The sequence below is a fragment of the Serinus canaria genome, chromosome 4 (genome assembly GCF_022539315.1).
Source record: "Serinus canaria isolate serCan28SL12 chromosome 4, serCan2020, whole genome shotgun sequence".
NCBI lineage: Eukaryota > Metazoa > Chordata > Aves > Passeriformes > Fringillidae > Serinus > Serinus canaria.
The window spans coordinates 9,599,935-9,620,452 of NC_066317.1; positions in this window are offsets into that span (position 1 = coordinate 9,599,935).

Below are 20,518 nucleotides of genomic sequence, written 5' to 3' on the forward strand. Positions count from 1 at the left end.
CGCTGCAGGTCCATGTCTCTGCTGTCTCCCCTACTCCTCAACCTGCAGACAAATGTAACATTGCACAGAATAGTTGTTAGAATAACAGCACTAAAATGCTAAATTTAGAAGGGATTGCCAAATTGTAATAAGACAATTAATTTTTCTAGGTGATTAAACTTCTAACTGAAGTTTGTGTTTCCAGACAGTCTAATTATACTATGGACAAAATAAGCAAAAATAGTGTGCCAGGCAAAGTTTGTAACACTGACAGAGAAGAGACAGTGAAAAAAATTTATTAGATTCAGAAAAAAAAATCTAGAACAGTCTTCTCAAGGAAAGCTCTTCCCATTGAGGTCTGAAAAAGAATGAATTCGTATATTACCCTTTCCAACCAAACCTGAGAAGCAGACATGTAAAGCAATTTCAACTGGTCTGGCTTACTTTTGGCAGGCTGTGCGAACAGAGATGGTCAAGGAGCTGTGTCACTGGTTCAGAGCCTGAGACTGGACAGATTTACTGTTTGCCATAGGTGCTGGTATTACAGAGATGCAGACTTGGCATATGTTGGAGGTTAGACTTTTTCGGGTTTTTTTCCTTCTCTTAGGGAATTTTCTCCTACTTTCTTGCCGAGAAACAATAATGACTAATATTTCAAAGAGACAGAAGAAGGAACCGCAGAGGAGGGGGAGGAGTGCATCTGGCTTTGCTGTGGTAGCTGAGGGCCATTCTCTTGGGCAGGGCAGAGATACCAGGAGATGGGGGCTGGGGGAAGCAGCTCCGTGCAGATCCTCACTCTCGGCTCTGGAGGAGGATGGGTGAGTTGCTGCTTACTGGGGGGAACTTGCTGCTGCTGCCAGCACCCAGCTCTGTCCTGTTTCTCCTGCTGTGGCTGAGCCTTTGCTCATGAGGGCAGCCATCAAACTGGGGCCTCACTAAAACTAAAAGGACCTTCACCATCTGCTTGGGTGCCTCAGGGGAAACCCTGGGGCCCTGAGCCCCTTCCCACACTGAGGGAGCCTCTTCTTTTAGAGACAGTGTGTCTCTATCACTGCTCTAAAAATTTTTTGCTAGACTGTAGCCACGCACCCTCAGCCTGCAGGGACCAACTCCTGTTACAGCTGTGGAGTTTCTGACACATCTCATTTACCACCCCGGGATTTTGCTCCTCCCTGCCATTCCAGCTGGCTGCTTCCGAGGTTAAAAGGAGCACCAGGATCGGCTGTGCCTGTGGCTTTGCAAAGGGAGCCCCTTCCCTCCTCTCTCCGTTTGTGCCGCCCGAGCCGCCATGGCCGTGTGGAGAGGCGGCCGAGCTCGCGCCACAGCGCCCCCTGCAGGCGCGGGGGAATCATCGCACCCGCCCTGCCCGGCCGGGAGCCACCAGCGCCCCTGCTGGCCGTGACCGGAACTGCACCGGAGGGAAAAGTGCCCGAGGGCCGAGCGAGGCTGCGGGTGGGTTTGTGCTGGGCTCTGCTCACCACAGTGCTGCTGCTTGTGGGGCTGCGGGTTTGCCTTGTCATACTTACATACACTGGTGAAGAACTGTCATTCCTTTTCCCATATCTTTTCCTGAAAGCTCCTTAACTTCAAAGTTAAAATAATCTGGAGAGAAAGGGGGTCATATTGGGTTGCTGGATTCCCAACCTGGGTATTACCCTAGAATAGATAACACTGAGCATGATTCTTATCTGGAAGAAGCAGGAAATCTTTGTTGCGTAAGGCACACTAACATCAGACAACAGCCTTCCCTGCTCAAATAAAAATAGTAGTTCCTTTTCCCCATATAGATTTAGGATTTCTTTTAACAATACATTCTATATTTCAGCCATAGAGCATTTGACCTGGCATGAAAAGACAAGGTGTATCTGGTGTACAGGCAGTATCTTTTCAGCTCAGCAGTGGCTCAATAATTCTCCTCATACTCCTGTCACAAGCTCACCAAGAGAAACCAAGACCTGCACTGTTGCCTTTTCTCAGAACGCTGCCAGTGCAACCTGCCCACTACTAATTCTTTCTGTCACATTACTAACACAATAGCTTATGTTTTATTTAGTCACCTGGATTTTCTTATTAGGATTTTTTTAAGATATACTAAAAACAAATTCAACACCTTGTTGGTTTGAGTTTGCTTTGTTTTTCCCTTCAGGAACTAGGTCTTGAGCACTAGCTTAACAGAGTTGAATTGTTTGTTTTCTCAGAACACCTTGTCTCTTGAGAGCCAAAGATCTTGCTTGTTAAAAGCTTTTCCATGTCTTAAGTAGATGATGGACTTTATAGGAACTGGAATTAATTGAATACCCTCCAGACAGATAGTTTATATCCCTGATATCCCCGAAGGAGTGTAATTTACAATATGCATTGTATTTCCACAGATATTAGATTGGTTATGCTTCTCCTAGAGATAGGTGTCATGTTTTTGTCTGTAGAATATGGAAATTGCTTTCAGGTCTGGAGCTGAAAATAATACCTGGGTGATGTATTCAAGAGAGTGACTGTACTTGTGTCTCAGCTAGTAATCATGTTTGTAAGGCTGTCATTATTGCTCCTGGTTTGAGCTTTGTTAATATAAATGTATTCTTCAAAAGAGAAGCACGACACAACATTTTCAAGTCTTGCAAAGTGAGCTATCATCTGATGCCTCAGTGTTAAGAGATGGAAAGTGAGCATAGTAAAGAGAGGGAGCTATTTCTCATTAACAGTAGTAAAATGTCTGCAAGATTAAGGTGTCAGGGTATAGAAAGATGAAGAAGAAAATAATTACTTAGCAAATAGGCATAAATTAATATAAAATGTGGATAAAGGGTTCTAGCTTCTTCTTAGCATAAAAATAGGACAGTAGGCATTACATTGGGCTATAATCAACTCATCCACTCAATCCTGACCTTCAACTTTATAAGTGAGACTAGTGGGAGCAAAATGTTACCACATAGCCAACAATGGGAACTTTCAGAGCCATTATTTCTGAAAAGAAATGGATATTCAAAGGCCTCTTTGACACAATGAAGGTTAAATCCTATATAGGGTTTTGCAGGCATGTGTGAGTGCTGTCTGACTGGGCTCTAAAAGAGTCAGGGTTCAGCCTGCCTGTGAGCTGCCTGGGAGCTCTGTGTCCCTGGTTAGTGCAGGGCTGATCCCACGTTCAAACAGGAGAGGAATGGAGCTTTACATGGCACCTTACAAATGCAGCTACACAAGGTGAGCAGAAATGCAGCTCTGAAAGAAAGAAAAGATCTGTGAGATATTTACATATACAGGGAAGTTGTTAGCCTGCAAATTATTTCACACCTGACTCTTATAAACCACATCAGATATTGCAGGGTGATTCTACCTGCAACTGGCCAGCTCATACCATCCATGTGCAGTGATCTTGTCTGGAAAGCACTTCAGTGTTTGCAGCTGTACCTGCTAAGAAGAGAAAGGAAACACCATTTTGTCTAAAGGACAAGTAATTTGAGACAGAAACTGTAATTTAAATCCTGCTTTTTAGGAGGAAAGAAAAAAAAAATAGAAAAAGGAAAAAAAAATAACAAAGAGTATAGAAGTAGCAGAGTAGCACTTCCAAAGCAGTTCCAAAATAATATTATAATCCTTGTATAAGTGAGACTTAGCAAATTACAGACAGCATTTTTGACCAGTTTCTCCACCAGTTAATTCACAACTGTTGTTTTAAAGTTTAGTGGCCTTCTATGCTTGGGCACTTACATTTATCTGCAAGTTGAGGAAGAGGGGTGATGTTGGAGACATGGACCTACAGCATGATCCTGGTAATACAGGTGTTAGATGACTTAAGGTGGAAAAATAGAACATTTAGAATAAAATGTTCTTCCTTACCCATGACTAAGCACTATAAGAAACCTTTGTATCTGGAACCTAGGACCACTTCTAACATTTTGCATTGATTTAAATTGTGAGCCAATTTGGCTAATCTGACATAAACCCCTATATAATTTCTTTGCATCAGAATTATATAGGTAGAAAAAGAGATATATGTTCCCTCAGCAACAGTTTCAGTCCAGAAATTGTAGGCAGAGCATTGTGACCAGCCTTCAGCATTAATAATTATATAGTTTTGAGACTGAAGCTTGTAGAATCCATGCGACTCAGAGGCAACTCTAAATTACAATTTTAATACTGGTGAGACCAATTTAGTTTCCATATAATAGGAAAAGAGATATATCAGTCCTCAACCTGGTGTCAACCTCAACCTCATAATTTCATTGAATTGATAAAAATGCCTTGTGTCTCATTGTACCACTGTACTTGCAGTCAATGTGTAGATCAGCAATTCAGTGAGCTGCTGTTGGCTTATGGCTCATAACAGTGCTGGTGATTGCAAAAAGACAGAACAAGAAAGGTTTGTTGTAGTGGCTGAATCCATAGCCCTTTCTTACCCATTTTTAAAAAGGTGCTCTTTGTTATGCTCTCATCTGATTATTTATTTGGTTTGAAAATGTCCTTCTTTGTTACACCATATTATGAAAGCTTTGCTCTGTTTCCCATCTGCTGTCTTCAAGAGATTCAATTTTAGATCAATTCATCAGTTGAAACATGTAGCTTTTCTGCCACAGTTTTTCTAAAATACATTTTGCCAGTCCTGTGTAAACTGAAATGGATCAATTTCCATCAGCCTTGGCATTAAACCTCTGTGCTCTCCTGTGGACCCTATCCAATATCTTAAGAGTGGTCGGAGTGGGAAACAAATTTTGTGACTCTTAATTCTACTTTTCTCATTCAGATTCCAGTACATCAAAACTAGATCTCTCTGGGCCAGAGCACTTTGTCATGTTACCTGGAGTAACCCTAGCAATTTGTGCCTGGTGAGTTAAGTGTCTCAGTTTGGTCACATTAATCTCTTTGAATCACTGGACCCTACCATCTCGGTTTTCATCTTGCAGAAAGAAGCTGGCAGACTTTTTGTCTAGTGCCTGACGTACTAGACTGACCCTACAGCAGTCAGAGGAACCCAGAAGTCTCACAAGCAGCATCAGGACCAGCCACCAAGGGTATCCAATCCTCAGCCTCCACTGTCTCATCCATTATTTAACAACCATGTAAATGGCATGCTAATGCCAGATGATGTTAGAGATCCCATTTCATATATTTGATCAGATTAACAGCTCACTGTCTATCCCAAAATGCATAAACATAGGAAAACATTATGAATGAGTAGAAAAATATTTATAATTATTAGAGGTTCTACATTTATGCACAACATTGTTATCAGCCTTAAGGTGCTTACCTGTTCTTCTATTTAAAAAATAGCCAGCTAAATATAATCCATTCAGTCTGGGTACATAATTTTGATAAGCCCATGATGCAGATATAATTTTGAAATTCCATTATTATGGATCTGTCTGCGTTCATTTGCCTTAGATCTTCAAATGATCCATAAATTAGGAAATATGATTCATAATTTCAATAAATACCTTAGAAAGAGATTTCAGAATTCATTTGCAAGTGGAACTTGTCATCCTGCCAAAGAACTGATTTCAACTGTTTTCAATAAAAACAGATATTTCAATGTGCTCCTTTTTAAACTACTAAGTGTTAAGATATGGGGGTCTTTTTTCTTTCCAAAATGACAAGTTGTGTTTTAAATAGAGACTTTTTCTGTTAAACATGTGCAATTAAGAGAAGAAAAATGCCTTTCTGCTATGGAAAATTGTAAAAGGTAGATGGGAACTGAACGTATCTACTACTGCCACAGATATCTATAGTCACAAGCACCTAGATACTGTTGCATGGTGTCAAGATATTTTGGAATAGAACAGTTCAGATGAAATTACCATCTCGGTCATCTAGAAACTAGCCTGCACACAATGCAAAAAATGTTAGGCTGCTTAGAGTATCTATTTATCTAGAGGCCTCTAAAATGGCATTTTATCAAATTAAAAAAAAAAAAAAGCACCTTTAAATCTTTCTTCTGGAAAAGAACTGGGGTCATTGGGTTTTATTTCTGCCATAAAGGAAGGAGGGAACGGAGTTCCCCAAGAGTTTGGGGGTAAAATGAGGACTAGCTGCAACTAAAAGCAGAAAAAAGTCTAGCACTTTCCTTTCCCTTCAGACCTATTTTGTCAGTCCTCTCCATTATTTGTCTTTTACAGTTTCCTCTGATTTCTTAGCTTCCCTGATAAAAGCAAGTGTTGGGGTTTTTTTTTGACTCAGAAAGTAAACAAATATATAAACTAGATTCCCATGAGAAAGCAGCCCAAGTTCATTAATATATTCCTATCACTATGTATTCCTTTTAGCTTTTGAAAATTGCATAAACTGATAAACCTAAGATTTTGAGAGAGAAACTTAGTATGAACTGAAAAGTGTAGTTAGGCAACAGTCTCCCAGAGACTTGTCACAATTTTGAGAAATGTATCAGGATATGATTTTGCCTTTTAAGGAAGTATTAAGTTCCTTTAAAAATAGAAATATATTTATAAGTTGTGGAAGGATGACATTCCAGGACACTGCATGATGAATTAGATGTACTCATAGTGCTGGTAGGGGTGCCTCACAAGTAAACAAGTTATGTCTTTAGAGGAGGGACTAAAAGGAAGGGAAAGTTGTCCGAAGGACAGCAGCTGCAAATAGAATAGTTTTTAAAAACTCATCTGTGATCTAGACTCAGACCAAATCAAGGGATTTGTGAATAATGCAATATAAACCACTACTTGCTGGTTTTGTATCTGTTACAGAGGCTGATACACAGCTGAAAATAGAATAGAATAAATTGTGCAAGAACTAAACTGGGATTTCTAGTAAGCAGGTTTTAGAACACAGTATGTTTTGTTCTGTTTGGATCTTCTTCAATCAGCAGTGAAATGGAGAAGTAGGAGAATGGAATAGATAGTGAAATACAAGCCCTAGTGTTTCAAGGAAAAGCTTGTTTGTTTGAGCATAGCAGAGAGGTATTAAACATTATGAGCCAGCTAAAATGATCAGTAAAATTTGGGTTTCCTCATATACTGGGCATGGATGTTCCATTGGGTATGCTAACTGCTGTGTAAAATTCAGTCTATTTCACCATAAAGATATGCCTGAGGCAGATATTAAAAAGAAACTGAATTATGGATTAGGATCGACTTCAGGGGAAAGAACTGAGAAGAACTGAGATGTGAATAGAAACCAATATTTCATTGCCTAAAGATCAACTGTGTTTAAAACGGTGAGATATTTAGAGTAGGATATAACTTTGATAGAACTACCCTCAGGAGGGGATGCACAACATCAGGACAGTAAACCTCCAATTGCCCCAAAAGAGCTTTTTCCAGGAGCTTAGTTACAGAAGTTTATTTCCTCAAGGCAAATTGTCAGTCAGCAAGTATTCTGTTCAAATACTTCTGAGTTTCTTGGTGATAGGTACACCATAAGTTTAGAGACAGAAATGGCAAAGGTCGGTTCACAAGTGGAAGAATATTTTAGAATATCTCAAGATCTCCTGCTTTGCTTAGCACAGTCAGGGAAATAAATACCTCTCTACATAAAAGAAACAACCACTGTGTTAGTGCCCTGCTATTTCAAAATCACAATGTTGACAGCATCCCCATGCCAACAGAAATGTGAATGAAATAGTGAGGAATAACTGCATTTATAAAAGGACTCTATTTGTCACTGTTTGGCTCTGTCACTGACATGGTGGTGGAGAAAATATTGCTGTTGGGATTTGCTGACTGTGCCCAAAAGTTCAGCAGCTAGTGAGAGAATATTAGTAGGAAAATTTTAGGAAACTGCATTAAAAGCTGATCTTTACTTTGGGAAATTGCATCAGAGATCAGGTTCACTTGAAACAGTGAAGTGTTACTCTAGCTAAAGACCTACTTCTGGAAGGGAAGATTTGATCCCAGAGTTCATGCAGCATGCAGTACACATTTCTGCTACATTGCAAAACATTAGTCTCTTTATACAGATGCGTAGTGTTCCAGACAGAGCAAATATCAATGTTCGAAGCAAACCTGACATGGACAAATCTGGGATTTCTTGTTTACCCATCATGCAGGATGGTAAATTACACATATATGAAGACATGAGTCACATTGCAGGTGTCTGCACTCTTACACTCCTAACCTCAAGCATGGGTTCTGCCTGTGACATGTGGAATCTCCAGAGTTGTCACTGAAGTGCAAAAATTAAGTGGCCTTTTGGGTGGAAGGCTTTGATCCATCAGAAATTAGGCCGACTTGAACGTGGCTTACATTAAAGAGAAAAATAGAGAAGCATAAATTATTGTGCTGAGGCTCCATGTCCAGGAGAGCACGGAACTCTCCAGCTTCCAAAACAGCAGCAACTCTCTAGCCCACAGTAACCTCCAGGAGAATGCTCCAGCTCCAGAACACACTGCCAGGGAAATGAAAGTGATTCTTGATCTCCAGCTTTACAATTCAACAGGAGAGAACAAATCATTCACAAAATTGAAGCAGGCGACCACCGTTTCATTCGTTTGGGTAGGCTGATATGGGCTGGAGTGGCTGGGAAGTAGATTCCTCATTAAGTGTGATGAATAAGTCAATTAACAGCTTCATTGTTGGTCCTCAAATGTTCTACCTAAAATTCATCCATGTTAGAGATTCAAGTTGTGTTTTCTTTCTCTGTTTTCCCAGAAGACTCCTGGGATTCCTGTTGAATCAAGACAAGGAGCTTGAAATTATATTAGCGCTGAATTCATACCTCACAAAGGATTGCTTGTGGGCAGACCAATTGTGTATAAAATCTGATTTTCTTTGTTTTCAAAGAAATTGTGTATATTATAGAAAGTTTATAAGCACTATCTCTTTTTTTTCCCCTAGAAAAATAATCATAGTTCATTTTTTTATATTCAGTGATAAGTCTTTGCAAGAAGGAAATTAATGGTTCAGGGAGACACATAAGTACATTTTAAGGATTGCTAGGAAGATAGAGTAGAAATATGTGTGAGCGTGGTACTATGACAGTTCTTCTGGAGCAATAAAGTATATAATGAACATGGTTTAACCCTGATAAATGGTAGCCATCTGCACACTCCATCCTGCAACCTAAGAAGTGCAGGCTTCCTGGTGATTTTTTTCTGTTTATTAGACTCAGTACACTTTCAAAGCAGAAGCACAGCTTGCATTGTAACACTCAGTACTGTAAAACACTTGTCAGTTAAAGGAGAATTTTCTAAATAATGTCTCAAGCATAGCAAGGTATTGACAGGATTTGATTATCTAAGTGGGATCTCAAAAAATGATACTCTGATTTGTTCAGAAAAACCTCCTGGTAAAGGATTCAAAAGGCAGAATAAATAGAATAAATAATAGAATCATAACTTTCAAGCAAAAGCTTTTCTGCTGTCTTTGAGAGAGACCAACATAGAGGTTTTCAAATAGAGGTTTTTTGCATTTGACTTATGCAAAGGGTTTATGTTAGGAATCATTACCACCCAAACCAGTGTCACCTGATATTTCAAAAGTAAAAATCCTTCTCACAGCAGGGATTATGGCAGTATAAGATGGGAGTCTAAGCTCACAGACCCACTAGGGCTAGGCTGATTTGCCCATTCCTGCAAGGCAGCCTGACTGTGACACTCAGGGTGTGGCTGAGCTCTCTAATTGCCATTGTACCTTCAATGGGACGAGGCTGCTTAAGAAGCTTGTGTTAATAGCACTGCACTGCAGTTTGTGCTAAAAGCACATAGTGAAAATAGGATATTGCAACAGTAATGACTTCCTGACTGAAGTACTAAGTCAAACATGTCAGAAGTAATAAATTTAGGCTGGAGAACGACCCATAATGCTAATCATTACAGCAAGGATAGATCTGAAAGTGTTGAAGATGAATGTGGTTACTGCTGGTTGAGAACTGCCTATTTCCTCTGGTAATCTCCAATATTATGGCTGATTAATATTTGCTCTATCATTCTGAACAATATAAATCAAGTCAATTGACAACGTCCATCTGCCTTTTTAACACCTTCAGAGCAACTGCTAACTGAGATACAACTCTGGTATCTGCTTGTTTAGCAGACACTGTGGCAGAGAGCCCTAGGAGATTTCAAGCATACTTGTTAGTTTGATATAAAATGCGTGAAGGAAGCACGTAGAGTTACTGCTTTGTTTCCTCCTCTCAAAATTGCAGCTGGGCCAGTAACACTTAATATGAAGTTAATTTAGTCAAGATACTTGAGAGCCACTTGGCTCTGTTTCTAAATTCCTTCCTTTGTCCTTTGCAGAGCTTTGAAGTGTTACTCTGTGAGGTGGATGTTGTAATGAGCCTGTTTCTAAGAGGATCAAAGTAGCAGAGCTGCCCAAAGCAGCATCAAAGATACACAACAGAGAACCCTTTAATGAGCAAGGGGGACTTAACTCTTTTCCTCAAAAATAAAGCCCTAAACCAGGGTTTAGATTAAATATTTAAAATTGAAAATTATTTTATTTTGTCTGGAGCTTGCAAGCAGAAAGTTAAAACCTCAAAGAGGAAATTTCTCCAGCTGACTCAGCTAAAATTTAATGACTGTCATTTGCTGGATAGTTTCACCATCACTTAATGGAGTCCAAATACCTGTGGCCTAAGCTAAAAGTGGCAGTGACAACCAGCATGGGCACGAGCAGGATAGCAGCCTTGTGCTAGAGCAGATTCCTTTCCCATGGATATGAAAATAGAAAGCAAACACAGAGCAGGAAGTTGCAGCACGCACTGCGGAGTGAGAAGACAGCTTGGAAGGGGAACGGGGGGAAGGGTGGGAGAAAGAAAAGGAGTGGGAGAGAGGACTGGACATGTAAATTATGTGCCAGGAAATGAATTCCATATAATGTCTCTTGCCAGAAGCTAAATCCTAGCACATGTAAGTCATCTTTTTTCTCTTTCTTTTGCTCTTTACACAGGTCCTCTGAGGGTCAGAGAGGAAGGATCAGTGACAGGAAGAGGGGAGATTCAGAGGAGTAAGTGTTTACTTACTTATTATGTGGCAAAAGAGCTATATGATCTAGCCTTAACATCAGAAGGCATGTGACACCATAAAGGAGACAAACAGGATAATATCCTGCTTCTCATTAGATGGGATCTTTTCTTCTTACTTTAATTGACCACAGGGATTCTTCAATGTGTTGAAGGGTTGAAATTACAGAAGAAATGTGTTTGTGTTCAGAGGCTGAATGTGCTTACTGCACAGTACTAGGTAATGAAATGGAGACTTGTTTGACCTTACAGCTATATGTGAAATATGGCCTCTGCTTATGTTTGGTTTTGTTTAAGGAATTACCCAAAGCATCTTTCAAGGCTGTAGAAGTGTATGCCACTGACCTGTGCTCAACTTGGGGACAATATGACAAGACTTGTGTTCGAGGTTGGGTTTTTTTCCAGAATGTAGCAGAAAACATCTGCCAGAAAGTTTAAACCTTGATAGCAAAGCAAAGTACACTTCCAGCTTATAAGAGATCAGTGAAATATGATGCAGTGAGCAGAATGAGTAATGACGCTGGACACAAAGTAATTATTTAATGCACTAACATTTATTGGGCATTAAGCATGAAAGGTAGTCCTTCCATATTTTTTTCCTTTCCAGCCCCTACAGTTCAGGATACCACATATCTCAGCATGGGCAATGCCATGGGCAAAACCAGTACTTTTTCTTGAGTTATCTATTTTCTTTAAAGATATTTTGTGTGTAAAAGCATTGGACGCTTTCAGATGTAAGGACGCATATACTGTCTTTTTTTTTTATTAACTGCAACACTACAATGCTTTTGAAAGTCTGTCCATAGCAAAATTTTGTAACTTTAGTCAGTAAAGTGATGCAAGAGGCTGCTTTCAACAAAAGCTGCTGAGAACTCAGGAGTTTCCAGTGAAAGAATTTGGCTGGTTCTATATAGTGTCTTAAAATAAAAAAAAAAATAAGAAAGAAAATTTATTTTTAAGAATGACTGAATGTTAAACCATTTTCACCATAATTTCTAGAGATTTCTTCTATGTCAGTACCAAGGATAATCTATATTACTCAGTTTTGGTAATGCCTTTAACTCAGGAATAAGAATTTTTACATAAGAATGTTTCATTTCCCACATAGACTTAAAGAATCCCTAAGATCCTTTTAAGAATTCTGCTTGTATTCTACTGATCTATTTCATTGCTATCAAAAATTATTATATTTAAAATTAAAACAATTTGATTTAATTGGAGAATAGAGTTCTACTCAGCCTTTAGAGGCATAATTTCTTATCAGAAATTATGCTTGTAAAGGCTGAGTAGAAACAGAAATGCTAGCTTAGGCATTGTCTGCCATACCTGTAAGCTGGATTCATCTTGCTATTGGAAATTTTGGGTACAAAATGAAAAGAATGTTTCCCTCAAAAGCATAGGATTAGCTGGTGTCAAGCTGTGGGATACTGGTCTCCCAGGAATTCAATCAGTCTTGCTGAATGAATGCTGCTAAAATGAGAAGGACTTGTAGCAATAGGTGACACATTAAGTGTTCCAAAAAATACTCCTTTCAATGTAGAAAGAACTTGCAACTTTGTTGTGTATGCATTTCCAAATATAAGTTTTCAGTACTGTTAGCCATAGCTTTTAAAGGTTTCTCTGATAAAATAGAAGCTGTCTAGACCTTTCTGAGCATTGTTTTCTCTGAGTATCATCAAAAATCCAAAATCCTCTTATGCCAGGCAAGACTCAAGAGCAATTCCAGTTCCAAACTGTAGCAATGACCTACCTGGAGGCTGCAAGGCTCTCAAGATTAAATGAGTGCTCTCAGTTAACTTCTCTGAAAAAATTCAAAAGAATATGTACCACAGGCTCTAAGTATATCACATTATGTTTAAATATAAAATATGCATCTCTTTCTACAGATATCCTATACTTCTTGCTGTCATTGCTGTTTTTGACAGGACATCATTTTTGTAAAGGGAAGAAATGCCTAATTAGGGTACTTGAATAAATCTGATATAATAATGCCTTCATTGTCAAAACCATACATGAGTAACAGCAACTGAAATCAAACGCGGTTTGACACTTCTGTGCTATTCAGAATCCTGCACTGAGATGCCTGAGTAGAGCAATTCTTGTCTAATGTCCTGTCAAATGATTTTCCAAAACTCTGGATTCAGTGAAAATCAAGATAAATGTCATATCCTTATGGATAAATATTAGTCTGGATCACATGGCCTTAGGATTCTCTGTAGCTGTGGTACCTGAAGCAAGATATCTTTGATGCTTTAGTATCCCTTTTTTTAAAACTGGGCAAAACTACCCCTATGCAATACAATTACTGTGGGTTTGCAATACAGTTTCACAAGAAAGGCACTCTGGGAATATTATGAGGCTGCTGAAACATTTCATGAATTAACATGCTTTACCTACCCTTGAAGCACCAAGATTCTAGCTCCTTCTCTGCCTGTAAGAATAGGAACTTTTACCAGGTAGCCCAAATATGATACATAGAGACTATTTTTAGCAACAAAGACATCTGCCTAAAGGAATTGCAATTTGTATTCATTGTCCTAATCTATACTTGAGACGGAGCCCTTATGAAAATCAAACTCTTCAATAATTTGATTGACCTCGTCAAGAGCATTTCACTTCACTTGTGTGTCACGCCATATGATCGTGCATAAGCAGTTTACTTAGAATAAGGCAAGGTGTTAAGTACTTCAGCTCTCTTCAATCAAACTTATGAACACCACATTTTTTGTTTGTTTTATTTTACTTGGCATTCTTGAGACAATTAAACTCATAGCTATATACGTTATATCTTAAAACAAATTGTAAATCTGTCTATTTGAATATCACAAATTATTCTAGTTGGTTTAAATTTTATGTGGAAACCAAGAGCTATTTGGTCAAATTCTTTGATCTCATAAAACATATTAAATGGTGTGTTTTAATAAACAATTTCCTTTGCATTGTAAAACATTGATTTAAACATTACGAATGTACTCTTTCACATTAGTTATTTATATTTTCAATTTCCTGTCTAGAGGTATTAGCAAAATAAGGATTATACAAACTCATGGTCAAAAGATCATCAAATAGATTGAAAAGGGGTGCATGCCTACCTAGTTCTAAACCAGATAGTACCACAATCCTGGAAGTCCAGAGACTGAGGGGACTGACTTCTGGAAGTACAAAAGCACACATGTTCTTCCCTATAGGACTCCTGGAAGCCAAGCCACCAGTCTCAACCAGCAGAGCATTTCTTAATTTCTTAAGTGAATATTAATCAAAACAATGACAATAATAGTGATAAAATAAAAAAATTACTTACCTCTCTGTTCTTTTGTATAAAATTATCTTTCTTTTCCTACTGTAAAATTAGCTATTGAAGATGAATACTGAATAAATATGTTTGTGACTAACACTGATTTACCATGCAGAGTTAGAATTTAGCTCAAATACTGCTGTTCATTTTTCAAAAAGCAGCAGTATTTTTAAAGATGATTAGCTATGGCAGTATCTTTTCACTTGAAAGAAAAAACTGCAATAACAAGTAACACAATAACTCTTTTGTAGCCACCACTTGCTCACAAAGATATTATTTTCCTTTCCTTCATTCATTTGCATATGTTTTTATTTGCAGAAGGAAAAGCACAATTATATAGATAATTTAAATTATGAAAGGCATGACACTTGGATGACTCATTTAGAAATTCTCAGAAGTAATCTCGATGAAGTGGTTTTATTCATCTCATTCTACTTTTCTCAAGGGCTGACATGTGCATAAAAGGGGAAGGTGATCCCTTGCACATGTTCTCCATGAGGGCTGTGTGTAGCACCATCATTAACTTAAAACGAGCTTTGCTGACTCTCACTCAAAGGCATTGCTGAATCCAAGCCAATGCAACTCAGACCGGCATTTCTTTCTCCACCTCCTCTGACCAGGGAATAGCGTGAAAGGACAGTCCTGTTTCTCTACACCAAGTATTCACTGTTTCAGTGGACTTGTGTGATCTGTCCCAACAGCTCTCTTGCCCTCTGCAATAGTCAATAAATGAACTTCAGAAGCACAGTTTGGGAAATGGAAACACCAACCTTTGTATAAGATATTTATCTGCAACAAAATGTGTAATTTAATATTTTTTTTATTAAAAACAAATTTTCAGTTTTAAGCATAAAGTTATGTCAAATCCAAGTCAAGTAGTTCATTTTTTAGAAAAGTAGTATTTTGTTTTGAATTGCTTTCAGGAGCCACTTGAGCTTCCCTTATTGTCTCATGGGATGGGGACTGTAGTATTCCCCTTTGAGAGAGCTTTCCTTGTCTGATATAACTCCCAAATGTTTCAATATCTTCCCTCCAGTTAAACCTCAAAAGTGAACTGGCACGTATGAATGGCACCCAACTGGATAAACGGGGTAACAAGAGAGCCCAGCTTACTGGAATTGATAAATACTTTATAAGAACAAAAGAAAAATTATACTGGGCCAGATAAAATGTTAGTTTCATATACATTTGGGCATTTGCAGTGGTCAGCAGAAGAGGTAAAATGATACAAGAAAATTAGAAATTATTTGGCTCTTCTGACACGTTGTCCCTGTTCCCCAAAATGCACCATTTCTAGGACTTCCAGAGCTACACTTTGCATCTAAGGTACTGTAATATCAACTTTATTCTTCTTCAAATGAATCTGTTTAAACTCATCTATTCTTTTGACCTTCAGAATTTACAGTAGCAATGAAAGCTTCAATTTAATCATGCATAGTGAGATGAAAGAATTTACTTGATTCATTTCAAAATTTTTATTTTAAATTGGTGTTGGGTGTCTTCCAGTCATTTACTTGAGCAATAGTGAATAATGGTTCCCTAGCTACTGTGCCAGCATGATTTTTTAAACTTGTACCACATCCCTCTCATTGCCTCTTCATCCATGTATCCTCCCTTCCTATGAAAATGGTCTCAATCTTTGATCTTCTCAGTCCTCTCACATGTCCCTTGAATTGTAACTTCCATAATTCTCATGAAGCGGTTCAGGGGACACAAAATTACCTTAAATGCATTTAGAACAAAACATTTCAAAATTTCCAAGTAATAAAGTTGATTCACTTCCTGTGCACTCTGCATAATTTAGTTCAGTCCCACAGGGATATTAAAATAATTACACAGATTTAATCATTCTTCTGGGAATAAAAACTGCAATTCCAATCAGTTTTATCAGAATTTTTCCAAAACTTTGACAAGTGTGTCCTTATATGTGTTTTCTGATCTATACTGGCATCAAGATCAAAGTCAAATTTGCAACACAATTTAGGAAATCTCAATAAGAAATTATTTTCATTAAGATACACACATATAATTTTTTTCTTTTTTAAGCTGAAATATTTGGTCACCAAACCTGGAAGCCAGAGTGGCTGCAGGCAGGTGTGAAACAGACTTCCTTTTGAAGCTGAATGAAGTACAAGACAGGAAAAATAGCACATAGTAAATTTGAGTCAGTTAATTATTCCTCTTTAATGGAGGAAGTCACCTTGGTAAAACAAAGTAATAACTTATAAGTCTGAAAAACTCAGCTGATTTTAGTGCATTTGCACTCACTAAACAGAGAGAAGAATTTATCATCTGATGTTTTCTTTTAAACAGTCCTTTTTCAAACGCCATGGCGAAGACAAGTATTTTTTGGAATCTTGTAACGTTGTCAGACTAAAGCCTGACAGTTACACACACATGGTAGGGCAGGGAGATTTCACTCTCAGAGAAATGTAAAATCTGAGCCGGGCTGAGGCAGCTGAGATCCTCTGCTGAGGCACAGGGGCTGCAAGACTTTCTCAGCTTCTCTCAGCCAGCATTACTAAGACAACAAAAATGCGTATGCTTATTTTCAAGCTCTGTGCCTGGAGTACAAGCACAACATGGCTGTCATCCCAACAGCCTGCTCGCCTCCTCTGGAGACAGTTTTCTATTCCAAGGCACCACCCCCCTCCTCTCTCTCCACCAGTCATAGTAACTTGCCTCCCTCACTGTGAAAATAAATCAATCTCATCTGCTGCTGTTCGATCGCTTTCTTCTCCCTGCCTCAGCTCCTCGGTCCTGCTCTCCCTTTGAAAGCCCCTTTCCACTGCACCATATGGCAGCTGGGAGAAGGGCAGAGCTCTGATCTATCTCCTAACAAAAGAGGCTGTGGTGTCAAAAAGCCTCATGAATGCATGAGACACACTCATGTATAGAGAAATGCCTCCAGCTCTGTCAGGGAGGACTAAAGAGAAGGCTGATAGGCCTGACTCCGCTTTTGGGTTGAGAAAGGCACCAGCACTCTCTGCAGCTCATCCCTTCCTCCCTCCCCTTCTTTGGTTTCATGCCAAAATCCTATTAGATCTATTAACGACATGGGACACAAAGTCAGCGTGTGTGGCAGGACAAGAAATTAAATCAGGCCACCTTATTTACTCCCTATCACTATTTTTGAGACAAAATCATAGTACTAAAAGAAAAAATAGCCACAACAAACTAGACTTTAACAGTGTGCCAAAAAATAAAGAAGCCAGTCCTATCCCCGCCAAAAAAGGGATTGAGCACACTCCTGCACGTTGCCTATGGTGGCAGATTTACAGCAGAACTGCAAATTGAACGCTGGCAGGGTGACCCTGAAATACTGTTTAAAGCATGCTGTTGGGTTCATTTTGCTTCCTCAAGCTGCTGCTAAAACAAAAAAATTACTCTGGGGTCAGAAAATTAACTAGACCTATGATTATGTGTGCCCTTTGAGCTGTTACAGAGGAATTACACCTAATTTCTGACTATGAAAGAAATGCAAACTGGCACTTACAAAACATAGATTCCTTTACTCTCTTTCTCCTGTTTCACTTTCTCATTTTCTGTTCTGGTGATGTTTGGCATACTTCATATCACAGAAATGAATGAATGCCCATAAAATGCATTCACGACCTTCACGCACACAGTTGGCACAATGATAGAATTTACAAATCTGAAATAAAAGGATTACAAACTTTTATCACTACAAGGGGGGAGGAAAAACCACCACTCCTGTGCAGCAGAATGCAGCAGTGTGTATTTAATGAATAACAAGTTATTGAGCTTAAATATTTAATGACTAACTTCAGTTTATAAGTTTCATTTTTTTCATTAATAGCTTCAGTTTCTGAACATAACTGGGGACAACTGAGCTGTTTTATCTCCATGAAATGAAGTCTAGTCAAGCCCTTAAACTAGAATTAAGTTACTGTTTCTGCCTCTTCCCTACAAAGGCCTCAGAAATCACACAACTCTCTGTCCCTGAGGTTACTTAAAGCAACCTCGGCAAGTTTCCAAATGCTTGTATATGTGACCTTTACAAGTACTCCACAATACCAGCTCCCAGTGAAATAAATCCATGAACATGCATACAGAAACTCAGCAGTGGCATGGGGATTAAAAGATGAACTTCTATCAACACTGTTGAATTGTGTCCCTACAATCAGCTCAGTTTAGAATATTTTACTTTTATATATGTAATTGCATAAAATATCTTTGTAGTATCTCCTGAGTCTTCCTTTTTGGAATGTACTTAATGTAAAGCTATTGAACAGCATCATATATAGATGTATACATTAAATATACTGTTTATATGTTCATCACATATCACAGACAACTTTTAAACCTAAACCACAATGAATTATGAAATGTAAAAGTCCCACTGGATAAACTTTGAAAGTGTCTGTTTAAAATTAATTCTGCCATATTGCTGGGGAAAAAAAACCCTCCTATAAACTGCTCAGGAATGCCTCTGGAATGGCCCTGGGGAGGTGAGCGAGTGTGCTGTTTGATAGACTTAAAACTTCGGTGCACTCCGGCTCCCTTGAATTGTAACAGGCAGAGTTTAAGCTCTCATCTTGGGAGCGGGACTTGTGCCGAGTCCCTGCTGGGAGGGAGGGAGGGAGGGAGCCCGGGAAGGCCGGGAACAATGCCGCCATTCAGGCTCGCCATTCAGCCCAGCCACATCTGTTTACATGGCCTGTGCCCACCTCTGAAAAGAGTGTTCCTCCCACCTCCCTTTCAGCTCACATGGCCCTGAACAGTGAGCGGTCTGAGAGCTTTTCTGCTGGAAAGTTGCAGTTTTGAATTTATTTTATGAGGCCAGAGCTGACACAGGCTAACGATAAGGTGCACATTTCTGGAGTCTGGTTTGTATTTTATTGTAATCTGAGAACAACTGCAAAATTGTCCAAAACTCCCCAGTTTCAAAATAAGTCTAGCACAGATGATATTGGCACTGAACTTGGGGGGGGGGCAACTTTACAGTCTTTCAGTTACATTTTTAAGGAGTTTTTGGTCTAAAACAAATTTTGAGCCTCAAGTATTTTTAAACAATACAGACAGCACTCAGAGAAGGACTAAAAAGTGTATTTTACCACAAAGCATTTATGTCTTATGTTTTGTTGTCCATGGTTAGAGTCCATAGCTGTACATTCTGCACATCAATAAACAGTTCATGTAGAAATACTGTGACTACAGTAAATTTCTGTTTAGATACCAGTTCTCCAACTTTCAAACTGAGCATTACATTTACAGAAGATACTTCACAGAAACCAACATACTAGGCTAAAATGATTGAGGACCAATAGACCAACCCCCCCTTTTTATTTGAATTGAAACTTTAGCTGATATAGGATGATGCATGTATTTCAGAGAGTCAGAAGAAGCCCATGATAACCAGGGAAAGCAGGAGATGCTACAAGCTGACCACTTTCGGTGTACCAGTGTGTGATCAAGTTTAATGAAACAATACATAAACATAAAGCAAACTTCATACATTCCTTGTCAGCATGATTTGTCTCTGCTGATTAGCTCATGAACTTCTAGAAGTTTTTCCCAAATAAGAAATGCAGGCTCATGTGTCTGCCAAATACATCACAGTAATTGCACTGTAAAACTCTTCAGTTTGCAAGTGTACTGAAATTCATGCTGTAAGTGGCATGATGGTGTCATGAAACACTGGATATATTATAGGGAAAAAATCCAGCAAGTTCCAAGGAAGATTACAAAGCAAAGTTCTAAAAGAAAAAAAAACAAGATTGTCTGCTACTTATAAATTATTAAATAGCAGAAAATGAGCTAAAGACAAAATGTGAAAAACCGGAAAAAGAGGCTCAAAAGAGGATTATTAAGATGTGAACTCCTCTTCTCAGGTGAATTGCTGTGAACTTGTGTTGTGCTTGATGATTTGCTGTGCAGACCTTGTTAACATTTAGCTCAGTCTGACATTCCTGCTTCCAGAAGCCAAACTGTATTCAAGATTAGCTAACATTACATTATTTATTTTCCTGGTGCTTTTCTTCTAGATTCATTAGTTATCCTGATAATGGCTAGACCATATAAGTAAAGAGAATCTGAGCAAAAAATTTGATTATTCAGTATTGAATTTGCTCAGTGATGGCTGTCACATTGTTTTGAACTTCTCTTCCATGAAGACTTTTAATCTAATGATTTCTTTATGCAGAAAGCAATTATTTTTTGAGAGGTCCTAGCAGAATCAGGGACTTTTGTTCAAGTGGAGCATCCTTGTTTTCTCTGGTTTTGTTTAAGATAAATGGGACAGCTGAATATAAAGGAGCAAAGGACACAGAAGTCCTCTTCCTTGTTCTCCATGTTCCTCTATAGTACAAGAAAAGG